The following is an 18,935-nucleotide window of genomic DNA, read 5'->3' on the forward strand; positions in this document are numbered from 1 at the left end:
CGGATGGTGCTTTTACGTGCCACCGACACGGTTGCCAGACAGAGCTGGCAAACGGCCACGAGCGGACGGTGCTTTTACGTGTCACCGGTACGGGGGCCAGCTGAGGCTGGAAACAGACACGAACGGATGGTGCTTTTACATGCCACCGACACGGGGCCAGACAGAGCTGGCAAACGGCCACGAACGGATGGTGCTTTTACGTGTCACTGACACGGGGCCAGACAGAGCTGGCAAACGGCCACGAACGGACGGTGCTTTTACGTGTCACCGGCACGGGGCCAGGCGAGGCTGGCAACGAACATGAACGGATGGTGCTTTTACGTGCCACCGACACGGGGCCAGGCAGAGCTGGCAAACGGCCATGAGCGAATGGTGCTTTTACGTATCACCAGCACGGGTGCCAGACGAGGCTGACAGCGGACACGAACGGATGGGTCACTTAACCCCTGCTTTCTGATATATGATTTGATTTTGATTGTTCTCACTGGTCTTGCCGGGTCTTCTCACGCACAGCATACTTCCATAGGTCTCGGTCTCTGGTCATTTCCTTGGTGAGACCTAGAGTTCGAAGGTCGTGCTTCACCACCTCGACCCAGGTTTTCCTGGGTCTACCTCTTCCACAGGTCCCCTCAACTGCCAGGGTGTGGCACTTTTTCACACACCTATCTTCATCCATTCTCACCACATGACCATACCAGCGCAATCGTCTCTCTTGCACACAACATCTGATTCCTCTTAGGTCCAACTTTTCTCTCAAGGTACTTACACTCTGTCGACTATGAACACTGACATTACACATCCAACGGAGCATACTAGCTTCATTTCTCGCGAGCTTACGCATGTCCTCAGCAGTCACGGCCCATGTTTCACTGCCATGTAGCATGGCTGTTCATACACATGCATCATACAGTCTGCCTTTTACTCTGAGCGAGAGGCCTTTAGTCACCAACAGAGGTAAGAGCTCCCTAAACTTTGCCCAGGCTATTCTTACTCTAGCCGTTACACTTTCACCCCCACTACTGACTTGGTCACCAAGATAACGGAAGCTATCAACTACTTCTAGTTTTTCCCCCTGGAAAGTGACGGAAGTTGTTTTCTGCAGATTTTCAGAGGTTAATGCTCCCGAGCATCTGCCACATACAAAAACCATCTTCCTACTTAGCCTTCCTATGACATTGCTGCACCTCTTATGTGTCCATAGCTTACACTTGGTGCATCTTATATATATATATATATATATATGTTTCTGTCTTTCTCTCTCTGTCTGTCTATCACCCTCTATCTCTCTTTCTCTATCTTTCTCTCTCATCATTCATATTGCTTTCACTCACAAATATTAGTAAAAGGTCACTTGGTTTAAATAGCAGCTGCATGTTGCAGGGAGCTGGTGCACTACTGCTGCTGCTGCTGTTTGTTGTGCACTGCTGCACGCTCAATTAAACTGACTGATTATTCACATTGTGTAAAAACTATGTTAAATGTAAGGTTAAAAGAATATTACAGTTAAACAACATAAATGAGAAAAGACAGCATTAAATGAGCAAAAAAGACTAATCCTCTTTCTTTCTCTCCTCCTCTGTGAGTGTGTACTATGTGTGTATGTGTGTGTGTATACACACACACACACACACACACACACACACATATATATATATATATATATATATATTTATTTATTTATACATGCACATATACATGTATATATGTAAGTGTATATCTGTCTCTCTGTCTCACTGTCTGATCTATCTGTCTGTCTATCTATCTATCTCTCTATCTATCTATCTATCTATCTATCTATCTATCTATCTATCTATCTATCTATCTATCTGTCTATCTATCTATCTATCTATCTATCTATCTATCTATCTATCTATACACGCGCACGCACACACACACACACACACACACACACACACACACACACACCACACACACACACACATTAAAAGTGGGGAAGGCCCTTTTATGGATTACCCTGGGTTTCCCGTCCATAAAAAGTTTAGCTTTATGGTGTATCATCAAACCCCGAAACCTGTTGGCCTAATACCTCTTCAAAATATAGGCAGGGGGGAGCCTTGCTACAAGGGTAAATAATATGTGATTATCTCCCTTTGCCATTGGCTATCAACTTCTGGCTGTGCGATCATCTTGTGGGCTCCAAAAGGCTAGCAGGAATTTCCTAAAATCATCATCATCATCATCATTTAACGTCCGTTTCCCATGCTGGCATGGGTTAGACGGTTTGACCGGGGTCTGGGAAGTCAGGAGGCTGCACCAGGCTCCAGTCTGATCTGGCAATGTTTCTACAGCTGGATGCCCTTCCTATTGCCAACCACTCCGTGAATGTAGTGGGTGCTTTTTATGTGCCACCAGCGCAGGCCAGAGGAGGCTGGCAATGACCACAATCGGTTGTTGCTTTTTACATGCCACCGGCATGGAAGCCAGTCAAAGTGGTGCTGGCATCGGCCACATTCAGATAGTGCTTTTTACGTGCCACCAGTATGGGTATCACAACTACAATTTCCATTTGATTTTTATTTTGATGTTGATGTACTTGACTCGCCCAACGATCCAAGGTAAGCACAGCAGGTCGTCCTATGATCCAAGGTACTTTGACTGGGCTGGGGCTGGTTATGTGAAGCTGGTGTAGGATACAGCTGTGAACTCACTGCATTTGTCGGGTCTTCGCAGTCACAGAATATCTCCAGATGTCTTGGTCTTTCGTTATTGCCTCTGTGAGGCCCAACATTCGAAGGTCATGCATGACCACCTCATCCCATATCTTCATGGGTCTACTTCTACCATTCAACTGTTTGGGAGTGGCACTTCTTCACAGATCTCTCCTCATCCATCCGTACTACATGACCATACCAATGCAAACGTCTCTCTTGCATGCCACATCTGATGCTTCTTATGTCCAACATTTCTCACAGGGTGCTTACACTCTGTCATGTGTGCACACTGACATTACACATCCAGCGGATCATGCTAGCTTTGTTTCTTTTGAGCCTACGCATGTCCTCCGCAGTAACAGCATATGCCTCGTACAATCTACCTTTCACTCTGAGCAAGAGACCCTTTGTCGCCAGTAGGGGTAGAAGCTTTCTAAACTTTGCCCAGGCAATTCTTATTCTGGTGGTAACACTCTCTGAGCATCCACCCCCACTTCTAACTTGGTCACCTAGGTAGCAGAAGCTATCTACTACTTCTAGTTTCTCCCCCTGGAGTGTAATGGAATCTGTTTTCTGAGCATCTGTGGTGTCTATTGCCCCTGTGGTGTCTATTGCCACACACGAAAGCTATCTTTTCAGTTTTCCTAAAATGTAAACATAATAATCCTTTCTTTTTTAGGCACAAAACCTAAAATATTGGGAGAAGAGGATAATGAACTTCATTGACCCCAATATTCAACTGGTACTTTATATTATTGAACCCATTCCCCCACCCCAAAGAGATGGAAAACAAAATTGACCTTGGCAGAAGATAAACTCAGAACATGTACAGATAGATGAAAAACTGCCAAGTATTTCGCTCATCGTGTGACTGGAATAAAATATAAAACGGTGAAGATGGGGTTGAGAAAAGTGAGCAAGATCTTTGATTGGCACCAATAAATTAAAAGAAGATTTCATGGAATATCAGACAAGTTCCATTATAATGAGGAATAGAAAGTCTGCTGTTTCAGGTTGTGACCCTTCACAGAAAATAAAAGTAGATAAGGGAATTGTTCTCCTTAATGACTTTTCATGTCACCAAACAATCAAAGAATGCTTTTGTTTTTTGCAGTTCTTTGCTGAAGGTCAAAAGCCTCAAATTATTTACCCTCTCCCACTGTAATTAAATGTATTTAGTGCTGACTGGTGGATACTAGTGCTGCCTGGTTGATGCCAGTGCCCCTTTGGTCAATGCCAGTGTCACCAGGTCAATGCCAGTGCTGCGTGGTCGATGCCAGTGCTCCCTTGGTCAATGCCAGTGTCACCTGGTCAATGCCAGTGCCCCTTTGGTCAATGCCAGTGTCACCTGGTTAATGCCACTGCTGGCTAGTCGATGCCAGTGCTCCCTTGGTCAATGCCAGTGCTGCCTGGTCAATGCCAGTGCCCCTTTGGTCAATGCCAGTGTCACCTGGTCAATGCCAGTGCTGCCTGGTCGATGCCAGTGCTCCCTTGGTCGATGCCAGTGTCACCTGGTCAATGCCAGTGCTGCCTGGTCAATGCCAATGCCCCTTTGATCAATGCCAGTGTCACCTGGTCAATGCCAGTGCTGCCTGGTCGATGCCAGTGCTCCCTTGGTCGATGCCAGTGTCACCTGGTCAATGCCAGTGCTGCCTGGTCAATGCCAATGCCCCTTTGGTCATTGTCAGTGTCACCTGGTCAATACCAGTGCTGCCTGGTTGATGCCAGTGCCCCTTTGATCAATGCCAGTGTCACCTGGTCAATACCAGTGCTGCCTGGTCAATGCCAGTGCCCCTTTGATCAATGCCAGTGTCACCTGGTCAATGCCAGTGCTGCCTGGTCAATGCCAGTGCTGCCTGGTCGATGCCAGTGCTCCCTTGGTCAATGCCAGTGTCACCTGGTCAATGCCAGTGCTGCCTAGTCGATGCCAGTGCTCCTTTGGTCGATGCCAGTGTCACCTGGTCAATGCCAGTGCTGCCTGGTCGATGCCAGTGCTCCTTTGGTCATTGTCAGTGTCACCTGGTCAATACCAGTGCTGCCTGGTCAATGCCAGTGCCCCTTTGATCAATGCCAGTGTCACCTGGTCAATGCCAGTGCTGCCTGGTCGATGCCAGTGCTCCCTTGGTCAATGCCAGTGTCACTGGTCAATGCCAGTGCTGCCTGGTCGATGCCAGTGCTCCCTGGTCAATGCCAGTGTCACTGGTCAATGCCAGTGCTGCCTGGTCAATGCCAGTGCCTTTGGTCAATGCCAGTATCACCTGGTCAATGCCAGTGCTGCTGGTCGATGCCAGTGCTCCCTTGGTCAATGCCAGTGTCACCTGGTCAATGCCAGTGCTGCCTGGTCGATGCCAGTGCTCCCTTGGTCAATGCCAGTGTCACGTGGTCAATGCCAGTGCTGCCTGGTCGATGCCAGTGCTCCCTTGGTCAATGCCAGTGTCACCTGGTCAATGCCAGTGCTGCCTGGTCGATGCCAGTGCTCCCTTGGTCAATGCCAGTGTCACCTGGTCAATGCCAGTGCTGCCTGGTCAATGCCAGTGCCCCTTTGATCAATGCCAGTGTCACCTGGTCAATGCCAGTGCTGCCTGGTCAATGCCAGTGCCCCTTTGATCAATGCCAGTGTCACCTGGTCAATGCCAGTGCTGCCTGGTCAATGCCAGTGCCCCTTTGATCAATGCCAGTGTCACCTGGTCAATGCCAGTGCTGCCTGGTCAATGCCAGTGCCCCTTGATCAATGCCAGTGTCACCTGGTCAATGCCAGTGCTGCCTGGTCAATGCCAGTGGCCCCTTGATCAATGCCAGTGTCACCTGTCAATGTCAGTGCTGCCTGGTCAATGCCAGTGCCCCTTTGATCAATGCCAGTGTCACCTGGTCAATGCCGTGCTGCCTGGTCAATGCCAGTGCCCCTTTGATCAATGCCAGTGTCACCTGGTCAATGCCAGTGCTGCCTGGTCGATGCCAGTGCCCCTTTGATCAATGCCAGTGTCACCTGGTCAATGCCAGTGCTGCCTGGTCAATGCCAGTGCCCCTTTGATCAATGCCAGTGTCACCTGGTCAATGCCAGTGCTGCCTGGTCGATGCCAGTGCTCCCTTGGTCAATGCCAGTGTCACCTGGTCAATGCCAGTGCTGCCTGGTCGATGCCAGTGCTCCCTTGGTCAATGCCAGTGTCACGTGGTCAATGCCAGTGCTGCCTGGTCAATGCCAGTGCCCCTTTGGTCAATGCCAGTATCACCTGGTCAATGCCAGTGCTGCCTGGTCGATGCCAGTGCTCCCTTGGTCAATGCCAGTGTCACCTGGTCAATGCCAGTGCTGCCTGGTCGATGCCAGTGCTCCCTTGGTCAATGCCAGTGTCACCTGGTCAATGCCAGTGCTGCCTGGTCGATGCCAGTGCTCCCTTGGTCAATGCCAGTGTCACCTGGTCAATGCCAGTGCTGCCTGGTCGATGCCAGTGCTCCCTTGGTCAATGCCAGTGTCACCTGGTCAATGCCAGTGCTGCCTGGTCGATGCCAGTGCTCCCTTCGCCAATGCCAGTGTCACCTGGTCAATGCCAGTGCTGCCTGGTCGATGCCAGTGCTCCCTTGGTCAATGCCAGTATCACCTGGTCAATGCCAGTGCTGCCTGGTCGATGCCAGTGCTCCCTTGGTCAATGCCAGTGTCACCTGGTCAATGCCAGTGCTGCCTGGTCGATGCCAGTGCTCCCTTGGTCAATGCCAGTGTCATGTGGTTGATGCCAGTGCTGCCTGGTTGATGCCAGTGCCCCCTTTAGTCAATGCCAGTGTCACCTGGTCAATGCCAGTGCTGCCTGGTCGATGCCAGTGCTCCCTTGGTCAATGCCAGTGTCACCTGGTCAATGCCAGTGCTGCCTGGTCGATGACAGTGCTCCCTTGGTCGATGCCAGTGTCATGTGGTTGATGCCAGTGCTGCCTGGTTGATGCCAGTGCCCCCTTTAGTCAATGCCAGTGTCACCTGGTCAATGCCAGTGCTGCCTGGTCGATGACAGTGCTCCCTTGGTCGATGCCAGTGTCATGTGGTTAATGCCAGTGCTGCCTGGTTGATGCCAGTGCTCTCTTGGTCAATGCCAGTGTCACCTGGTCAATGCCAGTGTCAGCTTGGTCTATGCCAGTGTCACATGGTTGAGGCCAGGGCTGCCTGGTTGATGCTAGTACTGCCTGGTTGGTTCCTGTGCTGATGGTACATAAAAAGCACCATTCAAGTGTGGTTGGTACCAGTGCTGCATGACTGGCTCCCGTGCCAGTGGCATGTAAAAAGCACCATCCAAACGTAGTTGACACCAGGGCTGCCTGACTGGTTTCTGTGTTGGTGGCATGTAAAAAGCACCATCTGAATGTGGTCGATGCCAGGGCTACCTGACTGGCTCTTATGCCAGTGGAATGTAAAAAAGCACCCACTATACTTTTGGAGTGATTGGCATTAGGAAAGGCATCCAGCAGTAGAAATCTTGCCAGATCAGATTGGAGCCTGCTGCAGCCTTCTGGCTTGCCAGCCATCAGTCAAACCGTCCAACCCATGCTAGCATGGAAAGCAGATGTTAAACGACTACCATGGTGATGTTGCTGATGATTATGATGATGACAATGATGATCCTCAATGACTCCTTTTAATCATCCTTTCTACTAAAAGCACAGGGCCTGAAATTTTGTGGAAAGGGATTTGTTGATTATGTTAGGCCCTGTATTTGGCTGGTAATTATTCCATCGACCCCCAAAAGAATGAAAAGCAAGTCGAGCTTAGCAGAATTTGAACTCAGAACATCATGACAAACAAAATACCACAAAGTATCCTGTCTGGTATGCTGACAATTCTGTCAGCTCGCATTCTGAATGTTCCTTTTAATATGTAGATACAAGGCAGCAAGCTGGCAGAATGGTTAGCATGCCAAGCAAAATGCATAGCATCCTTTCATTTGTCTTAATGTCCTGAGTTCAAATTCTGCTGAAGTTGACTCCGCCTTTTATCCTTTCAGGGTTGATAAAATACGTACTGGCTGGACACTGGGGTCAATGTAATCAGCTTACTCCTGATCCCCAAATTTCTGGCCTTGTGCCAAAATATGAAGCCAATAATATGTAAATACTGGTTACAATTTGTGTAATATATACACAGACATCTCAAAAGTAAATAGACACCTCTGGTTATATTCTTTTATTTGTGCCGGCACTTCCAAGTGTTTCAAACATGTCTACTAAATACTAGATTAAGTATTTAAATGTGTCAAATGACATTGTTTTGTCCGTAGAAAGGCAGTGAGCTGGCAGAATCATTAGCACGCTGGACGAAATACTTAGCAGTAGTTAGCCCATTGCTACGTTCTACGTTCAAATTCCGCCAAGGTCGACTTTGTCTTTCATCCTTTTGGGGTCGATAAATTAAGTACAAGTAGAGTACTGCGGGGGGGAAGGTCGATGTAATCAACTAACACCCTCCCCACAAATTTCAGGCCTTCTGTTTATAGTAGAAAAAAATTATTTTGTCTGTAGAAATATAATCTTTTAGTTGTGTCTATTTACTTTTGAGGTGTCTGTATACATGAAGCAACGTATTCCAGCAACCAAACAAGCAAGATAAAAAAGATAATTCTTTATATTAACATGCACACACATACACACGCACACACTCACACACACACACGCATATAATTGCACTGACACCTATAGACATACACATTCCCACCCGCGGGCACATATGCACACATATATGCATATACACACACACACACATATGTATACATATAGATGCACACACATGCATAATACATATACACACACACATGTGCATATACATACACTTTTACACATACACACATATCCCATACATATTCACATACTCATAGATATGCACACGCAGAAGCCAGGTTGACTTGCTCCAACTTGTCTTCAACAAATGACATTTGTCATCATCATCATCATCCTCATCATCATCACCACCACCATAATCATTTAATATGTTTTTGACGCTATCAGAAGATAGGATGTAATTATTTATGTGTGTGTGTTGTTTTATATCTATTCTAAAAAAGCTGCGTTTTCTCTCTCTTTTGTAATAAGGGAAGGTATCACATGTCATTCCGTCACCAACATCCGGTTTAGAGTCATTACTGAATATTTGTCTCCACCCTTAGAAACACGCATAATTAATTTCCCTCGAGAATGACTAATACAATGATAAATATGAAAAAATGTGATTTGCTCTTGGCAAACTTCTTGAGCAAAGACAAAATGTCATAACAAGCAGGAAGACCACTGGCAGCCCAGTTCATGAGATAGATTTCAGTGAAAATGGCATCTACAATGAGAAAGCTTGTGGCTGCCGAAATCCTTTCTCTGTTGGGGTCACCATTTTATAATGGAATTGAAGGCCTGTGATACCTGTGGAGTATCTCCTTCTCCCATTACAATTATTTCTGTAGTCTTAAGGATCTGGAACTCAAAGAAGAAGCTTACAAGCGAAGTGCAATTCAAAAGTTGTTTATTTTTTAGTTCTTGTTCATGTGGCTTGCTCCCAGTGACCATCTTTATGGCAGCGCATGGTTCGTTATAGCTCCATTCACGTGAGGTTCATAACCTCTGGAGATAACACGTGAAGTTAGAGCAGGATAAGAGTCTGCTGTGAGCTGCCAGCTTCATAGTGTTTCTCAGCATAAGCGAGAAGGAAGAAAGAAAAAGAATGTCTTGATTCTCCTGCTTAAAAAGTTGTTGCTGACAGACGAGAGTCTCGCTGTCATCTCGCGCATGGCAAATGGTTGCTGGCGAAATCTCACTCCTGTCTCGGACATGGTAACGGCTACCAGTGAGATCTCGTACAAAATGGTGCTGGCTTCTTGTGCCTCACTACATGTCTTTTTATTTCTCTTCTCAAGCATGATTGCATGGTAAGAAGTCTGCTTTCAGGCCACATGGTCCTGAGTTCAGTCCTACTGCATGGTTCCTTGAGCAAGTATCTTCTACTCTGGTCCTGAGCTGACTTTGTTAATGGATTTGGTAGACAGAAACTGGACAAAAACTGTCACACACACACGCACACACACACACACACACACACACACACACACACACACACACACACACACACACACACACACACACACACACACACACACACACACATGTATATCATCACCATTGAATGTCCATTTTCCATGCTGCCATGGATTAGACAGTTTGACTGGAGATGGCAAGACTGGAGAGCTGCATCAGGCTCCAGTCATCTATTTTAGGATGGTTTCTATGGCTAGATGCCCTTCCTAATGCCACTCACTCAGCAGAGTATACTAGGTGACTTTTATGTGTCACTGGCATGGGAGCCCTTCACACGTCACTGGTACTTGACCATGTATGTCTGTGTGTCTTTGTCTCTGCATTTGTTCCCCGTCACTGCTTGACAACTGGTGTTGGTGAACTTATGTCCCCCGTAAGTTAGCAGTTTGGAAGAAGAGACCAAAAGAGTAAATATCAGACTTAAAGAAATAAGTACTGTGGTCAAATTGTTCAACTAAAATTTTTCAAGGCAGTGCTCCAACATGGTCATACTCTAATGACTGAAACCAATATGAAAGAGATAAAAGATATAAAAAACTGATGTTGTAAATAGCCATCTGGCTGATTAAAAATCTGATATATGCAGTTAAGGCAGTATTTGATTAAAATAGCTATCTATATATCATACTCAATATATACGCAATATTGAGAGGCTACTCACAACATGATTGAATGTTTCATTCCCTTTTTCCTACATCAGAGATGATGAATTCACCTCTGAGTATATGGTTGGCTGTGAGTACATGCCTTTGAAAAAGCCCAAAAGGGCAGAAATACATCAGGCACTCTTGTTAGCCTCTACTGGCAGGAATTTTCATCTCTACTCTGATATTTATTATATTTTTAGCTCAACAAGTCCATAAGAAGAGAAATCTCAGGAGAATCCTTCAATGACTGGATTGGATGTCTCCTTCCTGAGTAATATAAATTCATGGGGCCAGTTTCCAGGTGACGTATATACTAACCCCATCCCACAGATTAGATGCCAGTCTGTTACGGAATTACTCATTTTTGCCAGATGAGTGGACTGGAGGAACATGGGATGAAGTGTTTTGCTCTAGAACTAGTGCATCATCTGTTTTGGGAATCAAAACCATGATCTTAAGATCACGAGTCCACCGCCCTAACCACTAAGCTATGCACCTCAATAACTGACCTATCGGCAGTGTGTATGCATTGAGTATGATACATAAATGGCTATTTTGATTAAACACCACCTCAGTTGTGTGCACTGCATTGTTTGATATGTTGTAGTGGCTTATTTGTGGAGGTGTGTGGCTTAGTGGTTAGGGTGTCAGCATCATGATCGTAAGGTTGCGGTTTCAATTCCTGGACCGGGCGACGCGTTGTGTTTTTGAGCAAAACACTTCATTTCACATTGTTCCAGTCCACTCAGCTGGCAAAAATGAGTAATGCTGCGAAGGACTGGTGTCCCATCCAGCTGGGGAACATATACGCCATAGAAATCAGGAAACCAGACCCATGAGCCTGGCTAGGCTTTAAAAGAACGCATTTATTTTTTTAGTGGCTTATTTAGTTTGATTTGTTCTGATATAAGAGCTTTGAATGCAGCCATATTTAATAATTGAAGATCGACTTCATTTGACTTTGTTCGGCTGAATCAGTGAAACTGAATTATCATACAAACATGGTGAGTGGATGGTAGAATCAGCTGAGTTTCAGACTAAACACCTTTTGGTATTTGGCTACATCCTTTAGCATTCTGAGTTCAATCCACAGTAGGATCTACTTTGCTTGTTGTCCTTCCTGTGTCATTGAAATAAGTACCTGGTTTATTGTAATCAACTAAATACCAGATGGTGATGCTCCAGCATGGCTACACATTCCAATGAATGTTATTTAGAAAGCAAAGTCAAAAATTAAAACAAATTGTTGTACTTTATTTTCTTGGGGCACGGCGTTGAATAAGGTTGGTCAAATGAATCAACCCCAGTACTAATTCTATCAGTCGCATTTTGCTGAACTGCTAAGTTATGAGGACATAAAGACATCAACACTGATTATCAAGCAGTGGTGGAGGACAACCACAAACACAAAGACATACATACATACATACACACACATACATACATATATATATATATACATATGTTGTCCTTGCCTTCGTAACGTGGAGTAGATGAAACAGGGACAACTGAAAAAGGGAAATATTATTTATGTTGTATGTCTTGTTTCTCTGTTTGTTTTTTACATTGTTTGAAAAAAAGGTTGTTTTTATGTTTTTGTTTTTATGTTTTTGTTTCTTATTTTGTTCAGCGTTTTTCTTTTTAGGTCCTGTATCATATATGCATGTATATATACATATATATGTAGGTATGTACATATATGTATGTATATATGCATATATTTATATATTATTTATATTATTATATAAATGACGGTGCCCCAGCATGGCCACGGCTTGTGAGCTGAAACTAAATAAAATTTTTTGTTTAAATATATATATATTATATATACATATATATTATATAATATAATATAATATATATATATATATATATATATATATATATAATATATATATATATATATATATATATATATATATTATATACATATATATATATGTATATACATATACATATGTACATGTATATATATTTACATATAACAGGTTTCTTTTAGTTTTTGTTTACCAAATCCACTCACAGGGCTTTGGTCAGCCCTAGGTTATAGTAGAAGACATTTGCCCAAGGTGCAATGCAGTGGGACTGAACTCGAAACCATGCGATTGGGTAGGTAACTTCTTACCACACAACCATGTCAACACCTTACTGATCTTTGTTTTACATCCCTGATTTTCACATCCCATTTTAATGGGTATCGAAAGGGGAGGTGTTATAACAATCATATAAATTGATGACCAATTTTCTAAAATTAAATGACATATGCTTGACATGGTAAAAATGTTTATAAACAACAACAGTAAATATTTATCTGTTAATCATAAATTGGACCAGTTTTATGATCAACACAATGCATTAATAAACTGATTTGTTATATTGATTAGAGGGTAAAATGGGAATGGCTCTTGTGCCATTCACCTTCTTTCCAACATCAGAGTCATTTGTGGTGTGTGACAAAGTGAAAAGCTAAAGTCCAGAACTAAAATTGAATCAGAACCAAGTGATTTCGTTTTATAATTTCAGTTCTGTACGCAAGCCATTTAAATCCTACCATTTATATCCTGTACAGTAGTACCTTGGTTTATAAACACTTCTGATCATAAATAAATTGTGCTTTATATATATATATATATATATATATATATATATATATATATATATATATATATATATATATAATAATAAATATTAGGGAATAAATCCAAATTTACAGGGAAAAAATCAGATTTATGATTAAATCGATTTTATAGTAAAATATATAAAATATTATTCGAGACAAAACCACTATTTTGCAAAACAAACAAGGAAAGACTAATTAATACATAAAATTTTAATAAATAGTCAAAAAAACCGCCACTACAATCGTTTCTTGTCTTGATCGACAATCTTCAGGTGGACTTCCAATAATTCAGTGTCAAATTATGAAGTCTTCATAATTTGACACTGAATTATTGGAAGTCCACCTGAAGATTGTCGATCAAGACAAGAAACGATTGTAGTGGCGGTTTTTTTGACTATTTATTAAAATTTTATGTATTAATTAGTCTTTCCTTGTTTGTTTTGCAAAATAGTGGTTTTGTCTCGAATAATATTTTATATATATATATATATATATATTATATATATATATATATATATATATATATATTATATATATATATTATATATATGTATATATATGTATATATATATATATGTATATATATGTATATAATATATATATATGTATATATATTATATGTATATATATGTATATATTATATATATATATTATATATATAATATATATATATATATGTATATATATGTATATATATATATGTGTATATATATATATATATATATGTGTATATATATATATGTATATATCATCATCATCATCATCATTTAACATTCGTTTTCTGTGCTGGTATGGGTTGGATGGTTTGACTGGGGACTGGCAAGCCAGTGGGCTGCTCCAAGCTCCAGTCTGATCTGGCAGTGTTTCTACAGCTGGATGCCCTTCCTAATGCCAACCGCTCCGAGAGTGTAGTGGCTGCTTTTTATGTGCTACTGGCATGGGAGCCAGTCTGGCAGAACTGGCATTGCCCATGTTTGGATGGTGCTTTTTACATGCCATTGGCTCAAGGAGCCAGTCAGGTAGCACTGGCATCAACCCATGCTTGAATGGTGCTTGTTACGGGCCACCAACACGGGTACCAGTCAGGCAGCACTGCCATCAGCCACAACTACAATTTCCATTTTGATTTCAATCTTGATTTGCTTTAGAATTTGATTTTCATTTTGATTTTTTAATTTTGATTTTACTTGATTTAATAGATCTTCTCAACTGCAGTGTATTGCCTTATGATTCGAGGGTACTTTTAAATGGGCTGGTTATGCAACACTGGTATAGGCTACAGCTGGGATCTTACTTTACTTGCCAGGTCTTCTCAATCACAGCATATCTCCAAAGGTCTCGCTCTCTTGTAGTTGCCTCTGTGAGACCCAATGTTCGAAGATCATGCTTCACCACCTTATCCCCTGTCTGCATGGGTCTCCCTTTTCCACAGGTTCCTTCCATTGTTAGGGTATGACACTCCTTCACACAGCAGCTCTCCTCATCCATACACAGCACATGACCATACCAGTGCAGTCGTCTCCATTGTAAACTACATCTAATGCTTCTTATGTCCAACATTTATCTCAGAGTGCTTACATTCTGTCGTGTGTGCGTGCTGATATTATACATCCAGCCAATCATACTAGCTTCATTTCTTTCAAGCCTACGCTTGTCCTTAACAGTCATAGCCCATGTTTCACTGCCATATAGCATGGCTGTTTGCACATATGCGTCATACAGTCTGCATTTTACTCTGAATGAGAGGCCCTTTGTTGCCGGCAGAGGTAGGAGCTTTCTGAACTTTGCCCAGACTATTCTTATTCTAGTAGATACACTCTCAGAGCATCCACCCCCACTACAGACTTGGTCACCTAGGTAGCAGAAGCTATCTACTACTTCTATTATCTACCCTGGCATATAATGGTATCTTTTTTCTGAATATCTTCGGTGTTTATTGCTCCTGAGCATCTGCTACACACAAAAACTGTCATCCCGGTTAACCTTCCTTTGATATTGCTGCACCTCTTATGTGTCCATAGCTTACTCTGGGTACATCTTAAGGAGTTTCTACCTACACCTTTTCTACAGATCTAGCAGAACCATCTACCTGAAGGGGTTTGTAATTTGTCTACCTTCCTACTTACTAGGACTTTGGTTTTTGCTACATTGAGCCTAAAGCCTTTCGATTCTAGACCTTGTTTCCACACCTGAAATTTCTTCTCTAGTTCGGGGAGTGATGCAGCAACAAGAGGAAGATCATCAGCATACAGGAGCTCCCAGGGGCAGCCTGTTTTGAATTCCTCTGTTATAAGAGGGGACTGGGGACTGATCCTTGGTGAAACCCTATTTCTACCCAGAATTCTTCACTATACTTGTTGCCAATCCTCACCTTACTGACAACATCCTTGTACAGGGCCTGTACAGCTCTTACTAACCAGTCATCTATCTCTAGTTTCTGCATTACCCACCAGATAAGGGATTGGGGACCCTGTCAAAGGCTTTCTTCAAATCAACAAAAGCCAAGTACAGAGGTTTATATTTGGTTTTGTATTTCTCCTGCAGTTGCCTTGCCAGAAATATAGCATCAGTGGTACTTCTACCTGGCACAAAACCAGACTGCGTCTCATCTAGACTAACTCTCTCCCTAATTTGTTGGGCTAGGACCCTCTCCGAGACCTTCATCACTTGATCCAGCAATTTGATACCCCTGTAGTTGTTTCTATCTAAAGCATCACCATTACAGAGGCGTTCGTAAGCCAAGATATGAATATGAGAAAGACAGGAGATAAAGCATGATTTATTTATTTATGTCAAAAGAGTGGGGATATTATTTCAAGTGTATAGTATATGTCTGTCATGGCTGATCTTACCAATTGGTTTCGCACTACGGATACAACAGAGTGTTAGGTAACAGTCTTATATAACCCTATGCTCATCAGAGGTAGCCAATATAGAATGTAATATGGTGACTTTTAGATGACTTATGCACATATGCACACACCACTATACACCATAAAGTATATTGCAATAAATCATCCATGTCTTGTGCCACGTAGCTGCATTTCCCAGCTGTGTGCACTACATAATAACCAAAGACTCACTATGGATTTGGAATTGTACGACCAAGAATATTCAACAAAGAATATCCCAACACCATCGAGAGTTGCTATATTTCATTCCATATTGAGTACCTCTGATGAGCTTGGGTTATATAATCAGATTGTTATCTAACACTTCGTTGTACCCCTAGCATGAAACTGATTGGTAAAATCAACCATGATGGATATAATACATTTCGGATAATATATCCACTCTATTGACAGATATTTGTGTTCATCTTTTTCCTGACTTATGGACTTTTAGACAACTTATGTGTGTGTATATATATTCTTATTCTTTTATTTGTTTCAGTCATTTGACTGTGGCCATGCTGGAGCACCACCTTTAGTTGAGCAAACCAGCCCTAGGACTTATTCTTTGTAAGCCTAGTACTTATTCTATTGGTCTCTTTGCCAAACTGCTAAGTTATGGGGACGTAAACACACCAGCATTGGCTGTCAAGCAATGGTGGGGGGACAAACACAGACACACAAACATATACGTATATATATATATATATGTATATATATATATATATATACGACGAGCCTTCTTCAGCCTCCATCCACCAAATCTTCTTCAGCCACCATCCACCAAATCTACTCACAAGGTCCCGGTCGGCCTGAAGCCAAAGTAGAAGGCACCCGCCCAAGGTGCCACATAGTGGGACTGAACCTGGAACAATGCAGTTTGTAAGCAAGCCACCCACCACACAGCCATTCTTGCACTTATATATATATATAGTTGAAATTTTCAGAAAAACAAAAGACAAAGACTGGTGTATGAATAACAAGCAGGTGTATTTGTTTGACGCTCAAAAAAGTAAGAAAGTCTTTTACATTTTGAGCCTATGCTCTTCAACAGAAAGGAATAAGAGAAAATAAACAGAAAGAGAATAAAAAATCTCGTGGATCCGGCGATCAATCATGTGTGTGTGTGCGTGTGTGTGTATCTATATGTTTATGTATATTCTTTAATCATTTTAATGTCCATTTTTCCATGCTTGCATAGGGTGGATGGTTTGACAGGAGCTGGCCACCTGAAGAGTTACCCATGCTCCATGCCTTTCTCAGCATGGTATCTTTTGTTGGATGCTCTTCCTAATGAGAGAGAGAGAGAGAGTGCATGTGTGTGTGTGTGTGTGTGTATGTGTTGGAGACCCCTAAAGCAAATGTGGCATAGATATAGTCCTCAAATAAACGAAAACTTAAAATTCCTACATTTTCATCCAGGGCAGGTGTTCCCAGCATAAGAAGTTGGTTATACAAACCATTTCTTTGTTGAGTGGGTGTAGAAGGTGAAGAGACAGATAAAGAGAAGTAAGCAGAGTGAATGCATTACATGGAATGTTGTGAATATAAATAAATGAAAGGAATGATGTAACGATGTTATCTATCAGATTATTCATTTTATTTGTGTTCGTAATCTTCCATGTAAATAAACTCATTATGTCTGCTTTCATTTTTCTGTCTTTTTTATGTGTGCATGTATGTATATATATATATGTGTGTGTGTGGTGTGTGTATGTGTTGGAGACCCCTAAAGCAAATGTGGCATAGATATAGTCCTCAAATAAACGAAAACTTAAAATTCCTACATTTTCATCCAGGGCAGGTGTTCCCAGCATAAGAAGTTGGTTATACAAACCATTTCTTTGTTGAGTGGGTGTAGAAGGTGAAGAGACAGATAAAGAGAAGTAAGCAGAGTGAATGCATTTACATGGAATGTTGTGAATATAAATAAATGAAAGGAATGATGTAACGATGTTATCTATCAGATTATTCATTTTATTTGTGTTCGTAATCTTCCATGTAAATAAACTCATTATGTCTGCTTTCATTTTTCTGTCTTTTTTATGTGTGCATGTATGTATATATATATATGTGTGTGTGTGTGTGTGTGTGTGTGTTGTGTGTGTGTGTGTGTATGTATAAGACAGAAAAAAAAAAGTTACCAGGGTAGCAAAAATTCACGTAAGTGCCAAGGATGTTACAGCCTAGTTATAAAGGTAGAAGTTCTAAGGTTTAGTGAAATGTTTTTGTATATATAGATGAATTAAGAAAAGGAGTTAAATGCAGGTGTTATTCAAATCTTTATACTTCTGACATATTTTTCGAAGAAAATGTTGGTATTATTCTTGAGGGATTAAAATGATGTAAAACAATGCAAGCCATTTAAAATGAAGGTAATCACATTCAGTTAAAATGACTTATTGATATGTTTTGGTTCTCTTTTTTCCTTGACAAGATTATTACATTGTTTTAACATCATTTTATTCCCTCAGAAAGAATATCAATGTTTTCTTCAAAACATATGTCAGAAGTATAAAGATTTGAATAACACCTGTGTTTAAGCCCATTTCTTAATTTATATATACAGCAGCCCTTCTTGTTTGTATTACCAATTTTGACCCTTCTCAAAATCCCAAATTTTATTTAATTTGCTTTGCAGGAGCAACTGTTTTATTGAAAGCATATATTGTTGTTAAATGATCAAAATATGAGAGTAGAAAAACAGCCAACAACTGATGAAGGGTCATTCTTTATGTTGTTTGTTTTGTTTTTGATTTGTGTCTTTCGTTGTTTGAAAGAATAGTTCATGTTCCATGTACTCATGCTTCATACTCTTTTGTTGTACACATTTTGTGACATCCTGTGCCCACATATGCATATATACATACATACATACATACATACATACATACATACATACATACATACATCAAGGAACCTCACAGGCAAGGAACACAGGTACACTCACAGGCAAGGAACACAGGTACAAGATTTTCTGGGCAGGGAACACTGACGGGGTTGGTGGCGTGGGTATACTTATCGCTGAGAAATGGATAGATAGAGTAATTGA

The 18,935-nt window shown here is 41.8% G+C and overlaps 1 protein-coding gene across 1 annotated transcript in view; it reads left to right on the top strand.

Moving 5' to 3' along the window:
• LOC115220956 (cubilin) overlaps positions 1–18,935 on the top strand; it is a 96,617-nt gene that overhangs the window by 38,293 nt on the left and 39,389 nt on the right. The gene's annotated exons all lie outside the window — the stretch shown is intronic.

Source organism: Octopus sinensis, linkage group LG17 (assembly GCF_006345805.1).
Source record: "Octopus sinensis linkage group LG17, ASM634580v1, whole genome shotgun sequence".
Taxonomy (NCBI): Eukaryota; Metazoa; Mollusca; class Cephalopoda; order Octopoda; family Octopodidae; genus Octopus; species Octopus sinensis.